The following is a 22,535-nucleotide window of genomic DNA, read 5'->3' on the forward strand; positions in this document are numbered from 1 at the left end:
ATTGTTGTTATTATTATTATTATTATTATATATATATATATATATATATATATATATATATATATATATATATATATATATATATATATATATATATATATATATATATATCATTCTTTTGTTGTTTTGTAGAACAGTTGTCAGATATGTGTATTACCCTGTAATGGATATATATAATTCTTATTAATTTCCTTTGTTTTAATGGAGCATACGTGATTGTGATTTTCTTTTTTGAGTTCTGTTATGGCATTGCGTGTTGTAATGTCTTGTCTGTGGTTTTTCGCATCGTGTGAGGTTTTCATCTTGTCCAGTGAGTCTGTGAGATATTATTCATGGGTTTTGAGTGACTTGTGGCTCACTGGGTATTGTTAAAGTCTCGTCTGTGGCAAGAATCTGTGTCATGCGGAGGACGGGTCTGTTCCATCTGGCCACACAGTGGGGAGGGTCGTGGTTCGTGGTCCATCTACGCTACACTCGTCATCCATAGCCACCCTGTTACTAAACGTTTTTTTTTTTTTTTTTTATAAGAGTTTAGATTTTGTGAGTGTTGATAGGTTGATGAATAGCATACATGGACGATGTTATTTGATGCCGAGGTATCAGACCTATCAGCTTCCCTACTGTCACACACTCGTTACTGTAGTTGGTTACCGTTACGCTCGGTTTTTGTGGTCTCGTTAAGAGCCGTTACGTGTGAACCACGCACTTCAAGGGGTAACTATTCTAACAGCTTCCCCCTCCCCCCTTGTAGTATTCAGGACAAGCGTTGTCGACACAGTTCTTAGCACTGTGGCTTGCTGTGCCGGAGCTGTCATCACAGCTGCTACCTCGTAGCTTGCACTGCAAGATTGATCTTCACAGCTGCGACCGACACAGCTTGCAGTGCAAGACCTATTGCACTGGTGCATATATCAGTGGCGCTCTGGTTGTTGTTGTGCGATCGGCTCGACCAGTGGGAACGTCGGCCATGTTTAGAAAATATCCTTGGTCCTTGTGGCTCCGTTGATGGTATTGGAGGGAAGGAGGAGGTGGGGGAGTGGTGTAGCAGCAGGAGTAGACGAGACGGCTGGCTGGCGAGCTGGCTGCTGCTGCCAAGGCCGAAGACCAAGACTTAAACCACCACCACCTCTAATTCCGGATCCCAGACCCAGCTCTTGGGGGGTAGAAGACCCCCCAATACCATCGTAAGGTATAGGCAAGTTGTACCCCCCTCTGAAGAAGATGGGTAACCCCCCTTCAGATAGACACCTTCCCTTGTGAGATGGATGGCCAATTAGCCATATGTAGGTAATGTTTTTTTGTTTTTCGAGAACGCCTCTTATTCTCCCAGTCCCAAGACCCCCAGCAATCGCTGCGTGCTGTCAGGCACTACTCGAGTTGATGAAATAGAAATAATCCGAGCGTTATTACTTTTTTTTTTTAAGGTTAGAGGGCTGTGAGCTGGAGTTTAATTTGGGCTAATGGATCAAGGTTAGATTTCTGTGTGTGTGAGTGTGTGTGTGTGAGCTGTTGTGATGGGAAGTGTTTTCAGAGTAAGCCTCTGATCACGGAGGCTGCGTTGGTTCGTGGAAGGCGTCATTGCAGAGACAGAATAACGTATTTGTAGTTATCTGTACTGTCGTGGTCCCCTTGTAAGTTGGTGCGGTTCTCCTCGCTCCCCACCTCTCTCATGACCTCTGCATCATCTGCAAACAGGTAGTGATCCATATGCAAGTCGTTCGCATAGATCATGAAGAGAAGCGGTCCCAGAGCATAACCCTGTGGCACTCCGCGGGTGACTTCAACACGCATCGAGAATGCTCTTCTGACATGTATGCATACATGTGTATGTGCGCGTGCATCTATGGATGATTATCTGTGTATGTGTTTCCTTGTGTGTATGTGCGAGAGGAGAATTCTGCTCGCATGGGCCACATCTCCTTCAGTTTCTGTACCTGTGATGATATCTTGTCATAAGGCAGAGCCAGTACATAACCTTCACCGAAGGGAGAATTCAGAGTTAAGAATAATGATTGTGGGAATGATGTTGAGTGTGTTTGTAGGGCGAATGCCAGCAGCAAAGGACGTGTACGTGAGGTAGAGAGAGGGAGAGAAAGGACAGCAACCCGGGCCAGGGAGTGAAACGTGACAACCACTGTAGTGTTGGTTCAGTTCGCCGCCACCGTCGTCAGAAACCTCTCCGATATACCACCCTGGTCGGTGGCTGCCCACCACTTGCAACCATGTACGTTGGTGTGTGGGTGTGGGTGCGTGTGTGTGTGTTTCTGTTTCTGTTTGCTTGTGCGTCCCTCAAGTGGCACTGTGTACATGAGTTCGCACGAGTTCTCTCTACACGCTTTACCCCGTAAGGCTGTTTACACACACACACACACACACACACACACACACACACACACACACACACACACACACACACACACGAAGAATCCTTTTCCCCACAGCTGCGTCATGTATGATGTTGATGGTGGACACAGACTGCGGTACAGACTCAAGTTTCCATAGTATTTTCAAGACCCTGAACTTGCTGAATCATTTTTTGGCGTACGTAGACGCCATGGGTATTAGAACACACTTGCTGCGAGGCAGACACCTCTTTTTTTAAAGGGAAATTAGCGGTAGTCTTGTCCCTTATGGCTAACAGCGTCTCAGGGTCGAATGCGGAGAAGGGGAGGGGGATTGGACGAGGGAAGGGGGTGGTAAGTTGAAAAGGGGGAAGGGGGAGGGGGTGGGGAAGGGCAGGTGCATAGTTTAACTCAGGGGCTTCCTGCCTCTCTCTCTCTCTCTCTCTCTCTCTCTCTCTCTCTCTCTCTCTCTCTCTCTCTCTCTCTCTCTCTCTCTCTCTCTCTCTCTCTCTCTCGGCTCTTGATAGTGTGGTGGCTTTGTTTGGGCTTGCTTGGTTGGGGCCTGTGTGGTTAGGGCTTCCCTATTTTAAAGGGCCCGCTTGGTTATGACTTCCTTGTGACCTACTTGGTCGGGGCTTAGAGCCTGCTTGGTTAGAGCTTGGGGGGTCTGTTTAGAGTCTGTTTGGTTAGGGCTTAGGGCCTGGTTGGTTAGGGCGTAGGATCTGTTTGGTTAGGTGTTAGAGTCTACTTGGTTAGGGCTTAAGGTCTGCTTGCTTAGGGCTTATGGTCTGCTTGCTTAGGGCCTAGGGTCTGCTTGGTTGGGCTGTAGGAGCCTCTTGGTCACGGCTTGCCGTCGTTGCCTGGTAAAAGATCATGTAGGAGTCTGGCTCGTGTGTCCTATGCCGTGACAGGAACCAAGATGGTGGAGGAGGACCTTGTGTGGAGGACCAGGGACCCAGCTGTCCCGAGGACGCTGGTGGAGGTTCCTCCACTCCTTTGAGGTGCGACGGTACGACCTTTGGGTTTCATGTTCCCCTAACCCCACCCAGCCCATGAGTCTTTGACCCTCGAAGGACGTCGGGTCTCGCTCAAGGTGTCGTCCAGTTGGCCTGAAGTCTGTCGTGCTAATGGGTAACGCCGTCGTGCCCAGGGCTCGCTCCGTCGTGCTTGAGGGTCGTCCCGACATGATCCAGGGGTCGTCCCCCTCGTGCTCAGGGATTAGAGGCGGTGGAAAATAAGTGCTGCTGGAATTTGTAAAGGTCATGTTATTGTCAGCTTTCAATCTCTCTCCTCTCTCTCTCTCTCTCTCTCTCTCTCTCTCTCTCTCTCTCTCTCTCTCTCTCTCTCTCTCTCTCTCTCTCGGACAGTGAGAAATCAGGTCCCAGTGGGTTCCCAATTTATTGCCAATTTCCTGATGGATAAGTGGGAAGCCCTTTCTGTGCCTTTCCCCAGGGGACGTTCAGGCTTATGTTGTCTACACACACACACACACACACACACACACACACACACACACACACACACACACACACACACACACAACCGCACGCACGCACAGGGCGGTGAGGCCTGAAAGTGGTTTTAACGTGGTATGAAGGATTGCAGGCAGCAACAGATCACTGGATCCATCCGGAATTAGACCACTGTGACTCTTTAACAACAGACCGTTGGGCCCCATCAACAGCAGACTGTTGGGTCCCTTCGACAACAGACCGCTGGGTCCTCTCGACAGCAGACCATCAGACCCTTTCGACAATAGACCTTTGGTTCCCTTGGAAATATGGTCAGAAAATGTGGAGTCGTTCCATTTCATTTAACTTTATTTTTGGGTCGTCTTTCAAAAGCATTTTTTTTTATCGTCCTTTGCATGAAGAGAATATGGTGCTGGACGACCTTCAGGTGACTGTGTGTGTGTGTGTGTGTGTGTGTGTGTGTGTGTGTGTGTGTGTCTCCTGGTGAGGCTCTGCCGGCAGCGTAGGTGTTATCGAAGGCTCAACAGTTCGACGTCAGCCTCAACAGGTTGTTTTCCATCATCAGCCCTTCCGGTGGCGTCCTCTCCGTCAGCCGTTCCGGGATCCATCAGGATGTTGCGTTTGGCGACATCCGTCACTTGTTTTCTTGTGACGGGATCCGTCAGGTGTTGCGTTGGCGACATCCGTCACCCGTTGATGTGACGGGATCCGTCGCTTGTTGTGTTAGCACCCAACTCCCTCCCGAGCTGTTCCCTCGACGTCCCCCGTCAGCTGTTGCCAGTGACGTCACCTGCCCACTTGTTCTGGTGACATCACGGCCCCCAGGCCGTCCGAGGTTTGTTTACTTATTGCGGCGTCGTCCGTGGGAGGAGGGGAGTGGCCCCGCCCGCCGCGCTCGACACCCACCTCCTCACCACGACCGTCTCCTATACCCTTTTTATCGAGCCCTTTAGCCAACGTCTTCCACCCCCTCCCTCTGCTCTCCCTACTACCCACACACACACACACACACACACACACACACACACACACACACACACACACACACACACACACACACACACACACACACGCCCTCGAAGACCTGGGAGAAAGAGCTATTGTTGTGTTGGTGTGTTGGAGATAAAGGTGGAGGTGGGGTGACTCACCGTGGTGGTTGGGGGGAGGGAGACAAGAGGGGTAGTTGATAATGTTGGAGAGTCGAGTGAGAGTGAGGGGTGGGGGGTCAAGGGTCAAGAGTGTGACAATATATCGTCCTTCTGTGGTAGGTTTTGGCCTTCGTCCCCGTGCCCACGGCAAGCTTGTTTGACCCTCTAGCGCCACTGTATACGAAGTCTGCTGATGATGTCGTTTGTGTCACTACCATTCTGGAGTCACCATTTGCAGCACCGTGTAACCAACATCACATTTAAGGTTCTTCCATCGCCAGTATCCCGCAGGACTCTCACCTACAATCACATTTTGTGGACATTTGGTATAAAAAGACCCATTTTTCTTCTGTGAATCCCCGTTTTCTTTCAGGGAAAATGGAGGGTGACTGAGGACTGATGTGTACTAAGAAAGAACTTGATTCGGATCTGGTGGCCACTTCCCATCGTAGCCCTTGAACTACCATAAGTGAGGTACCTCTCAGAGGTCGTGTCGTGGTTGAGGTACCTGTCAGAGATCGTGTTATGGCTGAGATACCTCTCAGAGGTCGTGTCGTTGTTGAGGTACCTCTCAGAGGTCGTGTCGTGGTTGAGGTACCTCTCAGAGGTCGTGTCCTGGTTGAGGTACCTCTCAGAGGTCGTGTTGTGGTTGAGGTATCTCTCAGAGGTCGTGTCGTGGTTGAGGTACCTCTCAGGAGGTCGTGTTATGGCTGAGATACCTCTCAAAAGGTCGTGTCATGGCAGAGGTCGTGTCTTGGAAGAGGTAATTTAGAGGGACAACAAGACTGTTGGTCTTCTCTGAGCAGTTGTAGCGTACGAAGCTTTAAGAGAAAGACGTTCATACGGTGGTGGTCGTAGTGTGTGTGTGTGTGTGTGTGTGTGTGTGTGTGTGTGTGTGTGTGTGTTATGACAGCGTCGTCGTCTGTAAACAGTTGGTTCGTTGCTCTGTCTCTGGTCTCCAAGGTTCCAGTTGCTCTGGGGATTTTAAAGACAATATGATCACTGGCAACATCCCCACTCCCTCTCTGTCTCCTTCTCTCCATCACCACTCCCGCTCCATCCTCTCTCTCTCTCTCTCTCTCTCTCTCTCTCTCTCTCTCTCTCTCTCTCTCTCTCTCTCTCTCTCTCTCTCTCCATCACCTATGTCCCGGCTCCATTACCACCTTCAATCCATCATCAACTTCGCTCCGTCACGACCGTCACACCACCCTCGCTCCATCACCAAGTTTGGTCGCTGCACTTAAGGTGAGCGGAAAGAGCTAATAGAGAAGGTTCAGAGGAAGGCAACAGAGATGATAACAAAATTAAGAGAGATGAGGCACAGTGAGAGGTTGTGGGCCATACCTCTGTCCACCAAGGATGAGAGAAGAGTAAGGGATGGCTTGGATCACAAGCTTCAAGTCTTTTTTTTTCTACCTAGCGTAATGATGTCGACAGTGGACAGGCCTTTGAATGATGTTACAGTAGAACAACCAGAGGCCATACAGGAAAGTAAGGAAAAGATTTGCTCCCTCATATCTAGCTTCCTCTCCGGCCGATCGATCTCCGTGGTTGTTGATGGATCAGCCTTCCCCTCTTTCTCAATCAATAGCGGTGTCCCTCCAGATTCTGTCCTGTCCCCTTGTGTAGTATAATGTCCCCTTGTGTAGTATAATGTCCCCTTGTGTAGTATAATGTCCCCTTGTGTAGTATAATGTCCCCTTGTGTAGAATAATGTCCCCTTGTGTAGTATAGTGTCCCCTTGTGTAGTATAATGTCCCCTTGTGTAGTATAATGTCCCCTTGTGTAGTATAATGTCCCCTTGTGTAGAATAATGTCCCCTTGTGTAGTATAGTGTCCCCTTGTGTAGTATAATGTCCCCTTGTGTAGTATAATGTCCCCTTGTGTAGTATAATGTCCCCTTGTATAGTATAATGTCATCTTGTTTAGTATAATGTCCCCTTGTGTAGTATAATGTCCCCTTGTGTAGTATAATGTCCCCTTGTGTAGTATAATGTCCCCTTGTATAGTATAATGTCATCTTGTTTAGTATAATGTCCCCTTGTGTAGTATAAGAGCAGAGGTTGAAGGGAATAAGCTTACAGCAAAGTTCAAGAGATGGGACCCCACGAGTTTTGAGCTCTCTCCCTCTATCGTGCCGTTACGTAATTACACACTCACCGACACACAGGCAGACAGCTTTAAGCTATACTTTATTGAATACCCTAATAATGATAATGATAATACTACTACCAATAATAGTAGCAATATTATAATAATAATAGTCGTTATTATGATTGTATTATTGTTACTATGATATTAATAATAATAATAGTCGTTATTATGATTGTATTATTGTTACCATGATATTAATAATAATAATAATGATAATAATAATAATAATAATGATAATGATAATAATAATAATAATAATAATAATGATAATAATAATAATAATAATAATAATAATAATAATAATAATAATAATAATGATAATAATAATCGTTATAATAATAATAATAATAATTATTATTATTATTATTATTATTATTATTATTATTATTATTATTATTATTATTATTATTATCATCATTATTATCATTATTATTATTATTAGCAGTAGCAGCAGCAGCATTAGTATAGAAAATGCTAAAGACCCAACTAGTTTTTCATACCTCGAGTCTTTTACAACAGGGTGAACAGAGACGACCAATATATACATATATGAGAGGTACATATTAATGGCTGTACGTTGGAGGTGATTGATTAGTGTGTAGGTAGCAGATAGAGCCTTGTGGCTGGGCTGGGGGACAGCAGCTCTGATCAGGGTGTACGCTAGTGTGTTTTTGTTCAGTGTGTGTGTGTGTGTGTGTGTGTGCCAGAGGTATGGGACGAGGGTGTAGCTGTGAGCTTTATGGGTCGTGGTACCGGGCGACACATGTGTGTGTGTGTGTGTGTGTGTGTGTGTGTGTGTGTGTAAGTGTAAGTGTCACATGTGGGAGTGGCCTGAGTGGGTGTAGAGGGGATGGCTGTGTCGTGTGGTGTGTAGTATACACACACACACACACCCACACACTAGTGGGTCTTCGAGCTTAGGCCCCTCACGAAACCTCGCTTCTGTGTGTGTGTGTGTGTGTGATTGAGGGAATTGAAGTATACCCCAGCAGTTACATGACTGTACGGGCTTCACACAGTGCTGTAGTCAGATACAGGAGAGAGAAAGGGGTGGGTATAGGACAGGTGTACGATACATCCCCGGGTTACAGAACTTGCTGTATCATAGTACAAGAGTCTGGGTTATGTAGGACGGGCCTCCACTCCGTCACGGGACCTCCTCCCCCTTCCGTTCTGACCCGAATTACCCTCTCTTTCTCTCTCTCTGAAAATAAGTAAGTACCTGTTCTTGCCGTCCGTCGACAAGGAACGTCTTCTCCCTAGTCCTTGCCGTCGTTGGACCAGGATCAAAACCTCTCGCCATCCGAAGGTAAAGTCCGTCCTTACCGTCCTTGGAACCGGGACCTCACTCTCCCCTGTCTCTCTGCGTGACAGACGAATTTGCCGCACGAAGTAAGCCTCTGTCATGAACCGTAACGTGTTGTTACTAATTTCTGGCCACTCGGGTGTGACGTAATGCCCTTTGTAACGTCTGTAATCCTCTCTTTACTTTTGCGCTGCCGCTGCCAGAATGAACGTGGCCGTAGCAGTAGATTGGCCCCTGTTGCCTGGAGAACGATTACGTACCGTCTGAAGACATGAACCTCACTACCCTCACTGCCTCCCTCCCTCACCGTCTGAAGACAGGAACCTCCCTGCCTTACCGTCTGAAGACAAGAATTTCTCTCCTCCCTTCCCTTCCTCACCGTCTGAAGAACCTCTCTCCTCCGTCGTCTAGGACCTCCCCTCTCCTCCCCCCCCCCCCCCCCATTCCCTCCCTGACCGTCGGAAGACGAGGACCGCCCCTTGCTCCCAGGGTAGGGATGGGGTAGGGTGGGGGTAGTTGTGGCGGGGCGGACGGACCTGTGTCATGAGAGCGTTGTCGAAGAATTCAACGCCCACGCCCCGGGGGAAGGAGGGTTGGGGGACCCTTGTGGGCCCACCTTACCTCGGGGGAGGCCTTCAAGATGTCGATACCAGGGGAAGGAGGAGCGGCTCGGGTGGTGGTGGTGGTTGTGGTGACGTACTACCACGTACCAGGAGGGAGAGGGAGGACCATCTGTGGCTGGCGTTGGCGGTGCGGCGCACAGTATCAGCGACCAGTGCCCCCGAGATAAGGCCTCCGGCGCGGCAGATGATGAAGAAGGGTTCTCCTCGCCTGCTTCCCACAACCGTCGTGTCATTCTCCTCTTTGTTTATCTTCGCCGCGGCTGGCTATCTCCGGAGATAAAGGCTGGCGATAACGGGGTGCTCTTTTGTGTGTGTGTGTGTGTGTGTGTGAGAGAGAGAGAGAGAGAGAGAGAGAGAGAGAGAGAGAGAGAGAGAGAGAGAGAGAGAGAGAGAGAGAGAGATTACCCGTTTGTACAGTAAGGGGAGAGGCGCTGTGCACTTGTGGAGGCCCGTCGTCTAAACCTTCGCTCCTGCCAGATTCTCTGCATTCACTTTCAAACTCCTCGTTTTTATTTGATAGTTTTAAACGCTGTTTTGTCAGTATGTACACAGACGGTCGTTTTCCATCACAATCCTGCTGTAAAAGTACTCTTAACAGATTTCTTACCAACCCTTTTTACTGTGATCTTTGGTTTCCCTTTTGTTTCTAACACACACACACACACGCACACACACACACACACACACACACACACACACACACACACACACACACACACACACACACACACACACACACACACACACACACACACACACACACACCTTGCAAAGCCAGGTACCCATTTATCAACCAATCCCGGAGAGAGGATGAGCATCTAGGTTGGTTGTGGGCCTACTGCTGCGCACAGGGTTCGAATCTGGGCGGGTTCTGTGCGTTAACAACGCTAACGGAAGCAGGTGTGTGTGTGTGTGTGTGTGTGTGTGTGTAAATTAACCTCAGGGAAGTTATCAGGGCTGCCCCATTTTGATGGGACTGCCCTCATGCCTCAGGAAGTACGTTAGGGCATCCCTGAACTGCCTCGCTCCTCAAAAAAAAGAATAATGCGTCAGGGCAGCCCTGGGTAATGGCATTATTAAACGGTCCAGTGGCCTGGAGAGCTTGTATGTTAATACTGGGGGGTGCGGGAGAGGGAGGGGTGGTAGGGAATGTGGGAGAAGGGGTGGGGTTTGTTGGGGGAGGTTGGTAGGGTTTAGTGGTATGTTTAGTGGTGGTGTGAGGGAGGGTCGCATGTGTGAGGGAGGGTTTAACGTGATAGTATGGACTGAATAGTTGAGAGGGACGTACTTGTGGTGGTGGTGGGGGGGGGTTGATGTAGTGGGGAAGTATGGGGAGGGAAAAAAGTGTGTTAGGGGTAGTAACGGGGAGGGCGCTAATGGTAGTGTTAGGGGAGATGGTGCTTGGTTGAAGTGGTGGTAGAATAGTTTAGAGGTAGACTTAACAGTAGATTGAGGTAGATTTCACAGGGAGATGAAAAGGGGGCAGACTTCGCGGGAAGGGGAGCTGGAATGGATGTGGAGATGTCAGGAGGTTAAAGGGGTGGAGGTGAACTCCAGGACCTCCACCAGGGAAGGATGGAGGTGGCACTAGAAACCATAGAGTGCTGGTGGAGACAGAGACCCCACGAGGCTGTGTTGGAGAGACCTCATCAGCCAGTGTGGAGATGAACGTACCATACCTGATGATGATGGGTTTGGTGAGGACAGTAAGGCACTGCTGTGCTGGGCTGGGACCATCTGGGGCTTCCGAGTCTCGAGGTCCCTCCTTTACTCCCGGCCAGACGAGGCTTCGCCTCCTCCTTCACTAATATCTTCCAGACATGTGATCACGACGCTGCCTAATAGCTGTGGCCACTAGGGTACGGAGGAGGCTTTAGATGGCTTCATCCAACTGCTCCAGGCTTCGCGACCCCCACCGTCGAACTGCTCTTCCTGTTGGCGCGAGATCGCGCGACCCGCGTCGTCCCTCGAGATGTCCTTCGATCGTCTTCCAGGGCTTCATCGTATGATACGCGACAGACCACACCGTTCGTTCTCTCCTACCGTTACTGGGAAGTACGTCCCCACTGTAAAGCGTTGCGCAACACCAGGACGGAAGTATCGTGTCTTCCAATGCTCATGGCTCGCTGTAATACCACGGTTGTTGTAGATTTGTTATGTAGTTCCTTCCTCCCATTGCCTTATATATAAATAGCTTCGCCGCCGGCAGCCCAGGGCTTCGCTGTTAAGCCGCCAGGGGGCTCGTCATGCGACGCATCTTCTGTGATTGTTGTTATCTGTCTCTGAATGCCGTACTTACTCACATGAAAGCATATTTAAGACCAGATTGTAGGCGACCGCCAGAGAACAGTCTCGCGATATTTCGGAGGGTAGTAATCACGGGACGATACGACAAATGTTGGACTACATGAAGGAATCCGCAATGGGCTGTCCTGATGCCGCCTTTCCGCTGTTATTAGCGTTTTTCCGCGCGGTAAGCGGATTACAAGATTACCTACGCAAACAATAGCGTTGCGTCTTCGCCCTTTTTTTTTTGTCGTTTTTTTTTTCCCCCTTCTTGCTTAAGTCCCTGCGATAAGGGACGAACAAAAGGGTCGCCCGCTTCTCTTTTTGTGGATCGGGGGCCGTGGTTTAGTCTTGTGGTGGTGGTGGGGCGAGGCTTTGAGGGGTTTCCGTAGGCCGTGGTTGTTAGTCCTTCGGTGGTGTGTGTTTGTGGGACGTCGGGTGGCCGTGGTTAGTCCTGTAGTTGTGGGTCTTGTGGCGGCTCTGGTGGTCGTGGTTTGGTCTTGCTGTAGTGGGTCTTGTAGCGTCTCTGGTTAGCCGTGGTTAGACCTGTTGTATTGGGTCTTGGAGCGCCTTTGGCTAGCCATGGTTGGTGGATTAGCGCTTCTAGGGGTTCCATGGTTAGTCTTGTAGTGCCTCTGATGTACGGTGGTTAGTCTTGTAGCAGCCCTAACGGCGGTGGTTAGTTTTGTAGCGCCCCTAACGGCGGTGGTTAACGCTGTTGTAGCGCGTGTGTGGTGAGCGAGTGATCGCTGTACTACAGAGACGGCTCGTGACGGAGGAACCCCTCCCACCTTGCAGCGTCCAGCAGCGGGCGTGGCCGGAGGGCGTTAGGGGAAAAAGATCGCCTTTTCAGGTCCCATTGACCAGGGATTACCCGTGATAGCGTACATATTGCATGAGGCTCGCACAGAGGCGGTCGTCACGGAGATGGTACATTGTAAAGTACATAGTGCGTGAGGCTCACACAAGCGGTTGTTCCGGGGATTACAAATTGCAGAGCACATAGTGCGTGATTTATAGAGAGGCGGCTGTCTCGGATTAGGCGTCTGGAGCTTATATCTGTCTTTACAGTGCTGGTCTTTACGTAATTGTTTGGCAGGCGTCTGCTCTTTATTTGACGTTCGTATTAGATAGAATGAAAAGCCTTGTATATATATATAGCTTTTATGTAGAAAGAAGCCTTAAGTATATTTGTATTAGTATTAAATTAAGCTAAGGACAAGGTAAACCCATTAGGTTGAGCTGACTTTACTGTTAACTTGTGGAGTGAGATTATGACAATTATGGTTAGTCATGGTAGATTCAAGAGTAAACTCCTCCAGTTTTCTGACCTTACAATACTGTAAACCTTACCAGTAGCGAGACCTCAACACTGTAAACCCATCTAATGACGAAACCTTATGACACTGTAAAAACCTCCAGTGTTATGACCTTACAACACTGTAAAACCTACAGTGTGAAACCTTACAACACTGTTCACTCATTCAGTGGCTTGACTCGCCACAGTCTAGTGGTCACCATGGCTTCTTTAGAACCTCAGCCCGTGTTCGAGCCCCGAGCCTATCCAGCTAGGGTCAGGACTGATCGGATCCTGAGCCTATAGGCACCAGTTGTCCATGATCAGCCCCTCGCTGCGTGGAGAGGAAAGAAAGAGCTCACAGCATTGGACGGGCTGACTTGTGTTTCGTCTCAAGACGCTGGAAGAAGTCATCAGCGTCATCAACTCATCAGCACGCAATACTGGAATGATCATCAATACCACTACGAAGTCAGACTGAAGTCTGGAAATATAATAAGCGGATCTCGTCCTTGTTGTTTACCTCATCCTGCCTTAGGATGGTTCCGGAGTCTCTCCCACCCCAGCAGTTCGGTCCCCTACCAACCACGACTCTTGGTTATTCCAGTGGTCCAGGTCCTGGAACGAGGGTACCGGGACCAGTGCGACATCTGGTTATTCCAGTGGTCATCAGTGAGGGTTTTAGGCCCACCAGGACATTTAGTTATTTCATTGGTCCTGGAGTGCGGTTTCCAGGCTCACCCGGAGTGGTCCGGTCCTTGGGATGAGGGTTCCAGGCTCGACTCGACATAGTTATTCCAGTGGTCCTGGAGTGAGGTTTCCAGACCCACCACAACACAGTTATTCCAGTGTTCCTGGAATGACGTTTCCAGGCCCACCACTACGCAGGTATTCCAGTGGTCTTGGAGTCAGGGTTCCAGGCCCACCACGCTACATAGCACTTCCATCTCGTGCTGGAAAATGGTAAGAAAACATATTTCTCTCCCGAGTTTTGAGATGTACTTTTATGTTCCTATTATAAGAAGAGGAAGGTATTAGCACTGTGACTATAAGGTACAAGTTGTTATATATGTATATCAGATCTGATGAAGACATTGAAGAAACTGGCGTTTGTATTTTTCGATTATGTCTATTTGAATTTTGTATAACGATTCCTGGTTTGATGACGGTTTTGTTTAACCTTCGTTGAACGATGTCTGCCTTAATGACAATTATGTTCACTCAACTTTTGTTAAACGATATCTGCTTTGATAACCATTATGTTTATATGACTTGTTTAACGATCCTGCGCGAACGATCATCGTGTTTATTTAACTTTTATCTATCGCCGTCTGGCTTCATGACCATTATGTTCATTTCACTTGTGTTTGTCGATGTATACCTTGACCATTTAGTGGTCGATGACCATTAAATCTGACAAAGCGCCCTCATAAAGATTCTTTAGGTATGTCATCAAGTGGTCAGTGCTCGAGTTAAGATGGCTTCGTCTCTCTCTCTCTCTCTCTCTCTCTCTCTCTCTCTCTCTCTCTCTCTCTCTCTCTCTCTCTCTCTCTCTCTCTCTCTCTCTCCCCTAAGGTCTGCAAGCAATATAGAGCCGTCATATGGCCATTGTTGGCCGCCTTTACTGCACCCAAGGCTTAGGGGCCTGTATCACCCTGGGATCTGCGAAGCGCTCAGTGCCTCCGGCTGGATCTCCCGAATCAGCAGCAGTTCTGGCGAGAGCCCCACCTCCTTCCTTTGTAGTGGAGGTGGGGAGGGGAGGAGGAGGTCGGTAGAGGATAGTGGAAGGGTTGGTGGATTACGACGGGGTGAAGGTGTGTTACCGGTGCGGTGGGGTTGTGGAGTGGACGTAGGTGTGGATGTGGGGAGTGGACGTGTGTGTGTGGACGTGTGTGTGTGTGTGTATGTGTGTGTGTGTGTGTGTGTGTGTGGGAAGTAGACGTATGTGGATGTGGAGTGGACATGGGTGTGGATTTGGAGTGGGTGTCCGGACGTGGAGTGGACCTGGTTGGACGTGGAGTACGCGCGTGGATATGTGTGTATGACGCGAAGAACATCCTTCTGCAAGGGCGGGCGAAACTGCTGAATTAGAAGGCATTCAGATATCTCTCACCGCCTCGTTGTTGACACAGTGAAGGAGCGCAGACGGGAGACGCGGGCGGGGGGAGGTATTACCTCATTAACACCTTAGGGGGCGTAATCGCCAGCCTACACTCAGCATGGATTCCCCCTCTGACATGGACAGGCTTGGGAGGCTGTGAATGTATTACCTTTTAAGGGTGAGCAACTTTCACGAGGAGAGATAAAAGGCCCTTGAATAGCCTGGGCCCACCAAAGGGTTATTCATCGCATGGCCTGCAGCCACCAGACTCACTGTGGGATTTTGTCACGGCTGCAGGGATAGCGCGTAGCGTTCACCGCATGACTGTGTGTGTGTGTTTGTGTATGTGCTGAAGAGTGACGACGTTTCTCCATACGAGATTTCTGCCCTGGATGAAGACCAGCGCGTGGCGCTCACCGCAGAGAGAGAGAGAGAGAGAGAGAGAGAGAGAGAGAGAGAGAGGATGGTCTCTGCGGCTTAATATATTCCAGATATCATCAGCGTAGGATTTCGGCCCATTCCCCTGGTTGGTCTCTTGGGAGATGCGACCCGAACTGCTGAGGACGTATGTTCTCTTCGTTAACCATATGAGTGTGTGTGTGTGTGTGTGTGTGTGTGTGTGTGTGTGTGTGTGTGTGTGTGTGTGTGTGATAGTCTCCACAGGCTGTTGTAGGCTATAGCATTACGCACCGGTGTACGTATATATGTACGCGTGTTTATATTGTCTTTATGTGTAAGGTTGTGCTTGTTCATATACATGCCTTTGTGTGCATGTGTGTCTATATATATCGTATTTCTTATATATCTTATATAGGATTATGTTTATTTATGTCAATATATGTAAGTCTGTGTGAGTCAGTATACATATGCGTGTCTGCGTTATGCATGTGCGGGTGTATGTATATGTATGTCCCTATGCACATCCATATGTAGACATTCCCCCGTGCCTTTGTAGGAGTCGGTGGCGGAGGTTTGAAATTTACATGTGCCCTCCTCAGGGGTCATGACTTATGCATTGGTGGACTTGCGACCTGGAATGTGTGGAATTAAACTACCACGCGACGACGCGTCGCCACATCCACGACCAGGCCGCGCGCGCGCGCGTGTGTGTGTGTGTGTGGTGACGTGTGTGTGTGTGTGTGTCCCTCATCACCGCTGTCTGAGTTCATAGACAGTTATCAGCTGTGAGGATAAGCCTCATCATTTCTCGAGTTATATCTTATGAGGAAGTGTGAGTGATTTCCTCCTACACTTTATACACATTTGAATGAGTCGCTGATATACCCAGGTGATTTGTAATACTTCGGCTTTGCACTGGGAATTTGATAATCATTTCTCAGCGTTATTCCCTCTTCCTTGATCTAATTCTAAAGACGATTATGATTGGAAACGTATTATGTTATCCCTAAGTCGGGCTAGGCGCATATATGCAGTCGTTCTGATGATAATGATAATGACAATGATAATGATAGTGATAATAATAACGATAATAATAATAATAATAATAATAATGATAATAATAATAATGATAATAATAATAATAATAATAATGATAGTAATAATGATATTAACGATGATAATAGTAATGATAATAATGATAATAATAATGATGATAATATTATTATTTCATTATTATTATTATTATTATTATTATTATTATTATTATTATTATTATTATTATTATTATCATCATTATTATTTTCACATGACAAAACATCGTCAGGAGCCAACAAACAGTGTGGCCTCATTTGAAAACATGAACACTCCATCTCTTGCGTGTAATGTATGGAGACCAGAGCTCCACCATACATACACAGACAGCCAAGCCTCCCCACACACGAGTATACCCTGTGGTGTTCACCTCCAAGACTGGCTTCTGGTGACGGGGGGAGGGGGAGTGTCGGGAGGCCAGAGGGAACGAGTAGGTGTTCTGGATCGAGGGAGGGGGTGGGAGAGGAGCGGCATGTTGTCAACGGCGTCTTGGGAGAGAGAGAGAGAGAGAGAGAGAGAGAGAGAGAGAGAGAGAGAGAGAGAGAGAGAGAGAGTGGGGGGGGAGATTTCAAGGTTAAGAAAACAAGACAAAACGAGTGTAAAACACACACACACACACACACACACACACACACCTCCTCCTCCATCGAATGCGCCAACGTTCAGAAAAAAATTTTGAATTCCTGCTGGAGGAGGTTTTACGAGGTGGGGGCTCCCCCGAGGTAATTTTCTGGGTTTGATTTCAATCTATTGAATGTTCAGCGGTGGTGAAACGCAGGCCCCCTTGCGAATGTAAGAATAACAGATTTAAGGCCAGAGAAAGAGTTGGAGAGAGAGAGAGAGAGAGAGAGAGAGAGAGAGAGAGAGAGAGAGAGAGAGAGAGAGAGAGAGAGAGTTACATTGCTACTTAGATATACAGACCCAACGTCCAGGCGAGGTGGTCTGCCAATTGGAAAGAGAGAGAGAGAGAGAGAGAGAGAGAGAGAGAGAGAGAGAGAGAGAGAGAGAGAGAGAGAGAGAGAGAGGCGAGGAATCTTCGAAATCTGTACTGCAGGGTGAAACCTACCCACCCATCAGTCACCTCCACAGCTGTGTGGTCCACCGTCAGCCGACACCGACTGTGGTCCACCACAGCCATCACGATCCACAGCAGTTTCTCCCCCCATCCCCCACCGTAACAGCCCCAGTCTACCACAGCTTCCACAGTCCCATTGCAGTTACCAACTCAAGACCCTAATCACCACAATCACCTCACCGTGAACCACTGCAGATACCTCTCAGCCACCACGGTGCACCGCCCCGACAATGCACTGCGGTTATATCTCAGCCACCAGCTACCACAACCACCACAATCACCTGCGGGGTACTCGTCGGCCTCCCTACCACAATCAGCACCAACGACCCACTGCAATTACCCTCCTCAGTCGCCACGCAGCCACAGTCAGCCACACTCCCCACTTCCACGGAGCCTGGCGACCATATAATTTACATTCTGAGAACCGACACCTCTTCTGGGAACATAAGAGATTACCTCTCCGGCATCTCTTTAAATTCCCCCGCGCGCGTCCTCGGCGCTCTGAGTGAGGATCACATGACGCGACCCCTCATTTAGTGGGGTCATTAACAGGTCATGTGAGAGATCACGTGAGGGAAGATAGAAGAGGACTGTCCTGTGATTGGTCGTCCAGGGGGGGAGGGGGGGGGGGGGGTTCGACGACTTTACGACCCGCTCTTACGAACCACGACGTAACTCCGTTGAGTACTGTGACTTAACTCCGTTGAGTACTGTGACTTAACCCTGTTTGAGTACGACGACGTAACCACGTGAATACGACGATTTTGGCCGTAGATTAGGGCGACTTCTGCCGTAGAGCAGGACGGTACGACCCTTGAGAACTACGGTAACAGCCTACTCGGGTCGTACCGTTTTGCTCAAGGGTCGTTCCGTCGCGCTCAGGAGTAGCACCGTCACGATCAAGGGTCGTAACATTGTTCTCTTAGGTCGTATACCGTCGTGTTCAGGGGACCGTACCATCGTGCCACAGGGTCGTCCCTTCGTGTTCAAGGGGTCGTATCATCGTGCCACATGGTCGTACTGTCGTGTTCAGGGGGTCTTACCATCGTGTCACAGGGTCGTACCGTCGTGTTCAGGGGGTCGTACCGTCGTGCCACAGGGTCGTACCGTCGTTCCCAAGGGGGTCACAGGAGTAACCAATTGGAAAGCCGAATCCCCTCAATTTAACTATAATAACGACTGTCAGCGGACCGAACTGTTGTCGGTGGTGTTCCTTCCAAAACCAGTCTGATGGACGCTGTCAGAACTCCCCACCGCCGCCACTGCCTCCTCCTCCTAGCGCCCCGCTCCCCGGGTATCGCCGGGTAAAAACAAGTTGATGGATCAGATAGGCAAGCGGGGCCGACGGAGGAGGAGGGATGGAGGGCGGCAGTTGGCATTAGGGCGACCGACAGTCTCCAGAGGCAAGTCCCAAAGAGAACGCGATGATGATTGCCGTCCGTCTGGTGGGGGATGGATCACGCACGCGGTGCTTGCAGCCTGTACTCCAGGTAGTTTTCTTTGGGGAGGAGGGAGACGGCTTCGAGGTCTTGCCTTTGGCTTGGGGAGAGGGAAGGGGACGTCATTGCCTCGCCCGGAGGGGCAGTTCCTGAGAATTTGTAAGGACGTGGAGAGAGAGAGAGAGAGAGAGAGAGAGAGAGAGAGAGAGAGAGAGAGAGAGAGAGAGAGAGAGAGAGAGGATGCTGATGGAATGTCAGAGAGAGAGAGAGAGAGAGGAAGGGATGAAGTCGGAGACCTTATAAGGTCACCCCTGTGGTCACTACGAGGGAAGGTCCTGCATACAGACACAGTGCAAATAGTTGTGTGTTAACCCCGTGACCCGGACGGCGCGAACCTTAGGGTTGTGGTGGCCTGGCCTCTGACCTGACCGTATCTTCGGATCAGGGTCAATCTCCAGGCCATTTAATGTCCAAGGGTTGTAATCTCGGTCTCAATGATCGTGGTTCCGTTATGCTCGAAAGATTGTGATGGGTTATTTGGGTTCTGACGGTGAGTTGTGATATATATATATTTTTTTTGAAGTGATTTTAGACCATCGTGTTTTTCCTTTCATTCCTTGGCTCACGTTGACAGTTTGCATGATATTGTCTTTGAATTATCTGTATTGTCTGCTAACTCTCACCACAGCAATCTGGGAGTTTGTGGCATCTACCATCACAGACAGCCTAGAAAGGACCCCCAATCGTCTGTTGCTGTATGAATTTCTTTTTCTCAATCCTACGTATTCCTGTGTATTTATATGGGTCGAAGTGATGATTTTTTTTTTGGGGGGGGGGATCCTGAAGTGGATTTAGAATTTGACGTGTTGTTTTAGATTGTGAGTGTTTGTTTTAGTTTTTGAAGTGATGTAACAGACTTTAAAACGAGGTGATGTCGTTGCCTGTCTGTGGCTGCTGTCTTGGCCACCTCGTCTGTTAGATTGACGGGTCTCGACCGCTGGGATCAGCCTACCTGTGGTTTACTCTGGGGTGATGACAGCCTCGTACTCCTCTCCCCAAGGCCTTATTTGATCTCCCCCTCTTTTTACACCCACGGAGCCTGCCACACTCCCCCCTTTTTTGTGACCTATTATTGGGGAGAAATAATACCTGGTCAGAAACCCACCCACCTCCCCACGACCACAAAGCCTAGAATTTTCTTGCATTCTTATTGTGTTCATCCCGCCAGCAGTAGCTCTCTCCCCTTACTCCTCTGTCTTCCATTCTTGCCTCACGTGCAGACCTCCTCCCTCGCCCTTTATCTATGTTATGCCATTCCATTCCATCCCTTTCCACCCTTCTGTTTAAGAATAAACATTGCCCACCCATAAGTGTGACGATGTTGCTCTAGTCCTTGGGTAGTCTGGCCTTTGACTCTTGACCTTTTAGGGTCAGGTCAGAGGCCGAGCCATCATACACACACACACACACACACACACACACACACACACAAGGGTCGTAGGGTCGTTCTCTCCACCCCATTCCTAACGGTCGAGCAATCCCCCTTGCCCTCCCTCCTGCAAACGCTGAAGAGTTTTTTCTGGGTCTGCTGCCGAAGACTTGGGAGCGGCAAGAAGTTGCATTGGTGTTGACGGGGACGGCTTCTTACCACTCCCTCTCCCTCACTCCCTCCTGCAGGTGTGTTTGACGGTGGGTTAAGTGTAACGACCAAACCTCCCCCTTCTGTAACACCTGCACCCGCTGAATGCTTCTCCCTCCAGGTGCTTGCTTGTTCCCGCAGCAAGATCATCGCCTCCAGTTATCACGCACCTCTGGCGTGTGTGCCGCCGCCCACAGCCATGTTTGTTTAGCCACCAATTATTCCCCTTGTTGCCGGCGTGCTTCAATACTGTACCTGTCTTGCGGTAGTCCATACCCGTAAGGTTATCTTGCGGCAGGTGATAAGTTCCCAAGTGCACTTTCGTGTATTGATCACTTTCATTTTCCATTTTTATTTATGCTAAATCATGCGCACCGCCATGACCTCTTGCAATATATATATATATATATATATATATATATATATATATATATATATATATATATATATAAAGGATAGATTCTCCTCACCGACGTCAAGACTGTTGGTGAAGGCGCTGATGGGGGACGCATGTATTGCCGTCCGTCGATATGTTTTGCGTCGGTGGCATTTGTTGTGTCTGATCCCATGTTTCTTGTGCGCTTGCTCCTTTTTCTTAGGATCGCTCGGTGTTTCTTTCTCCAGTGACCTCTGTCCTCCTCTCGGGTCGCGCGTAGGCTACAGTCGCATACAGTACAACGCTTCTGTAGTCACGGGAAATACGGAATACAGCCATGATACAGTACAACGCTTCTGTAGTCACGGGAAATACGGAATACAGCCATGATACAGTACAACGCTTCTGTAGTCACGGGAAATACGGAATACAGCCATGATACAGTACAACGCTTCTGTAGTCACGGGAAGTACGGGATACAGCCATGATACAGTACAACGCTTCTGTGGGCTACAGTCACACACACTGTAGCCTGTAGGTGCAAGTAATGTAGCCACTACAGTCATATTCATTACCTTGCTACTCCATGTACTTGCAAGAAGACAAGAGTACAGGATTTTAAGTGAAGAATCTTGTAATTAGCGTAAGAATCTATGATCTCAGCGGCAGGGTGTCGGGGTTGACAGATTTACTGCCGGTTTCCCAAACAGGTACTGACACTCGGAGTGTGTGAGTTTATCACACGGACATCAATTTTGACTTTACAACGCCTCACATGTCTGCTTCGAGGGAGCTGTGCTGGCTGATTGCCCGCGGGGGTGGGTACGAAACCGAGCGACAGAAACGCTCAGGGTTGGCCTGTTATCGGGTTCAGGAGACAAGCCAGTGGGGGATACAGTGTAAGAAAGCATTTTAGGACCGTATTTGTGCGTGTGTCATGGTTGTCGCCACTCCACTACACACACCGCCACTCCACGTAACACCCACTCCCCCCCACACATACACACACACACACACACCTCGCCACTCCACGTAACACCACCCCCACACACACTCACACCTCGCCAGTCTGCACACATACCTACCCCCTCTTCCTACCCTGGAGCCACGGGTCCCGCGCCAGAGACGAAGGGAAAATATACATTTTAAGAACCTGTAGACGGACACATCCCGCTGGAGTTTCCAGGACTGGAATCATGGTGTTGGGGCTGGAAGGTTAAAGGATGGGTGAGTTGAGGTGGGAGGTTTATGTCTTCATTTTGTCCCGGGAAGAAGTCAGGGGGGTTTTGCCTTGTGTTGTGGGGTTCTTGGCTCTGGTGGGGCTCCTTCTCCCCCTTGATCACTAGCCCACCTCAACCCACCGCCACGTCTAAGCTTATCCTCTCGGTAACCCGCCCCTTCCATAGCCCACCCCCTTATAGCCCACTCCCTAGTAACCCCCAGTGGTAACCTATTCTCTTTTATCCCCCAGTGGTAGCCCACTCCCTGGTATAACCCCAGTGGTAACCCCCATGGTAGCCCACTCCCTGGTATAACCCCAGTGGTAACCCCCATGGTAGCCCACTCCCTGGTATAACCCCAGTGGTAACACCCATGGTAGCCCACTCCCTGGTATAACCCCAGTGGTAGCCCCCATGGTAGCCCACTCCCTGGTATAACCCCTAGTGGTAACACCCAGTGGTAGCCCACTCCCTGGTATAACCCCAGTGGTAACCCCCATGGTAGCCCACTCCCTGGTATAACCCCTGGTGGTAACCCCCTCTCCCCCCCTTGCCGGTATAGCCTC

General features: G+C 49.2%; 1 protein-coding gene across 10 annotated transcripts in view; it reads left to right on the forward strand.

Moving 5' to 3' along the window:
- The window catches only part of nolo (no long nerve cord), a 372,128-nt gene that overhangs the window by 39,969 nt on the left and 309,624 nt on the right, over positions 1 to 22,535 (forward strand). The window lies entirely within an intron of this gene.

This window comes from Panulirus ornatus, chromosome 49, assembly GCF_036320965.1.
Source record: "Panulirus ornatus isolate Po-2019 chromosome 49, ASM3632096v1, whole genome shotgun sequence".
NCBI lineage: Eukaryota > Metazoa > Arthropoda > Malacostraca > Decapoda > Palinuridae > Panulirus > Panulirus ornatus.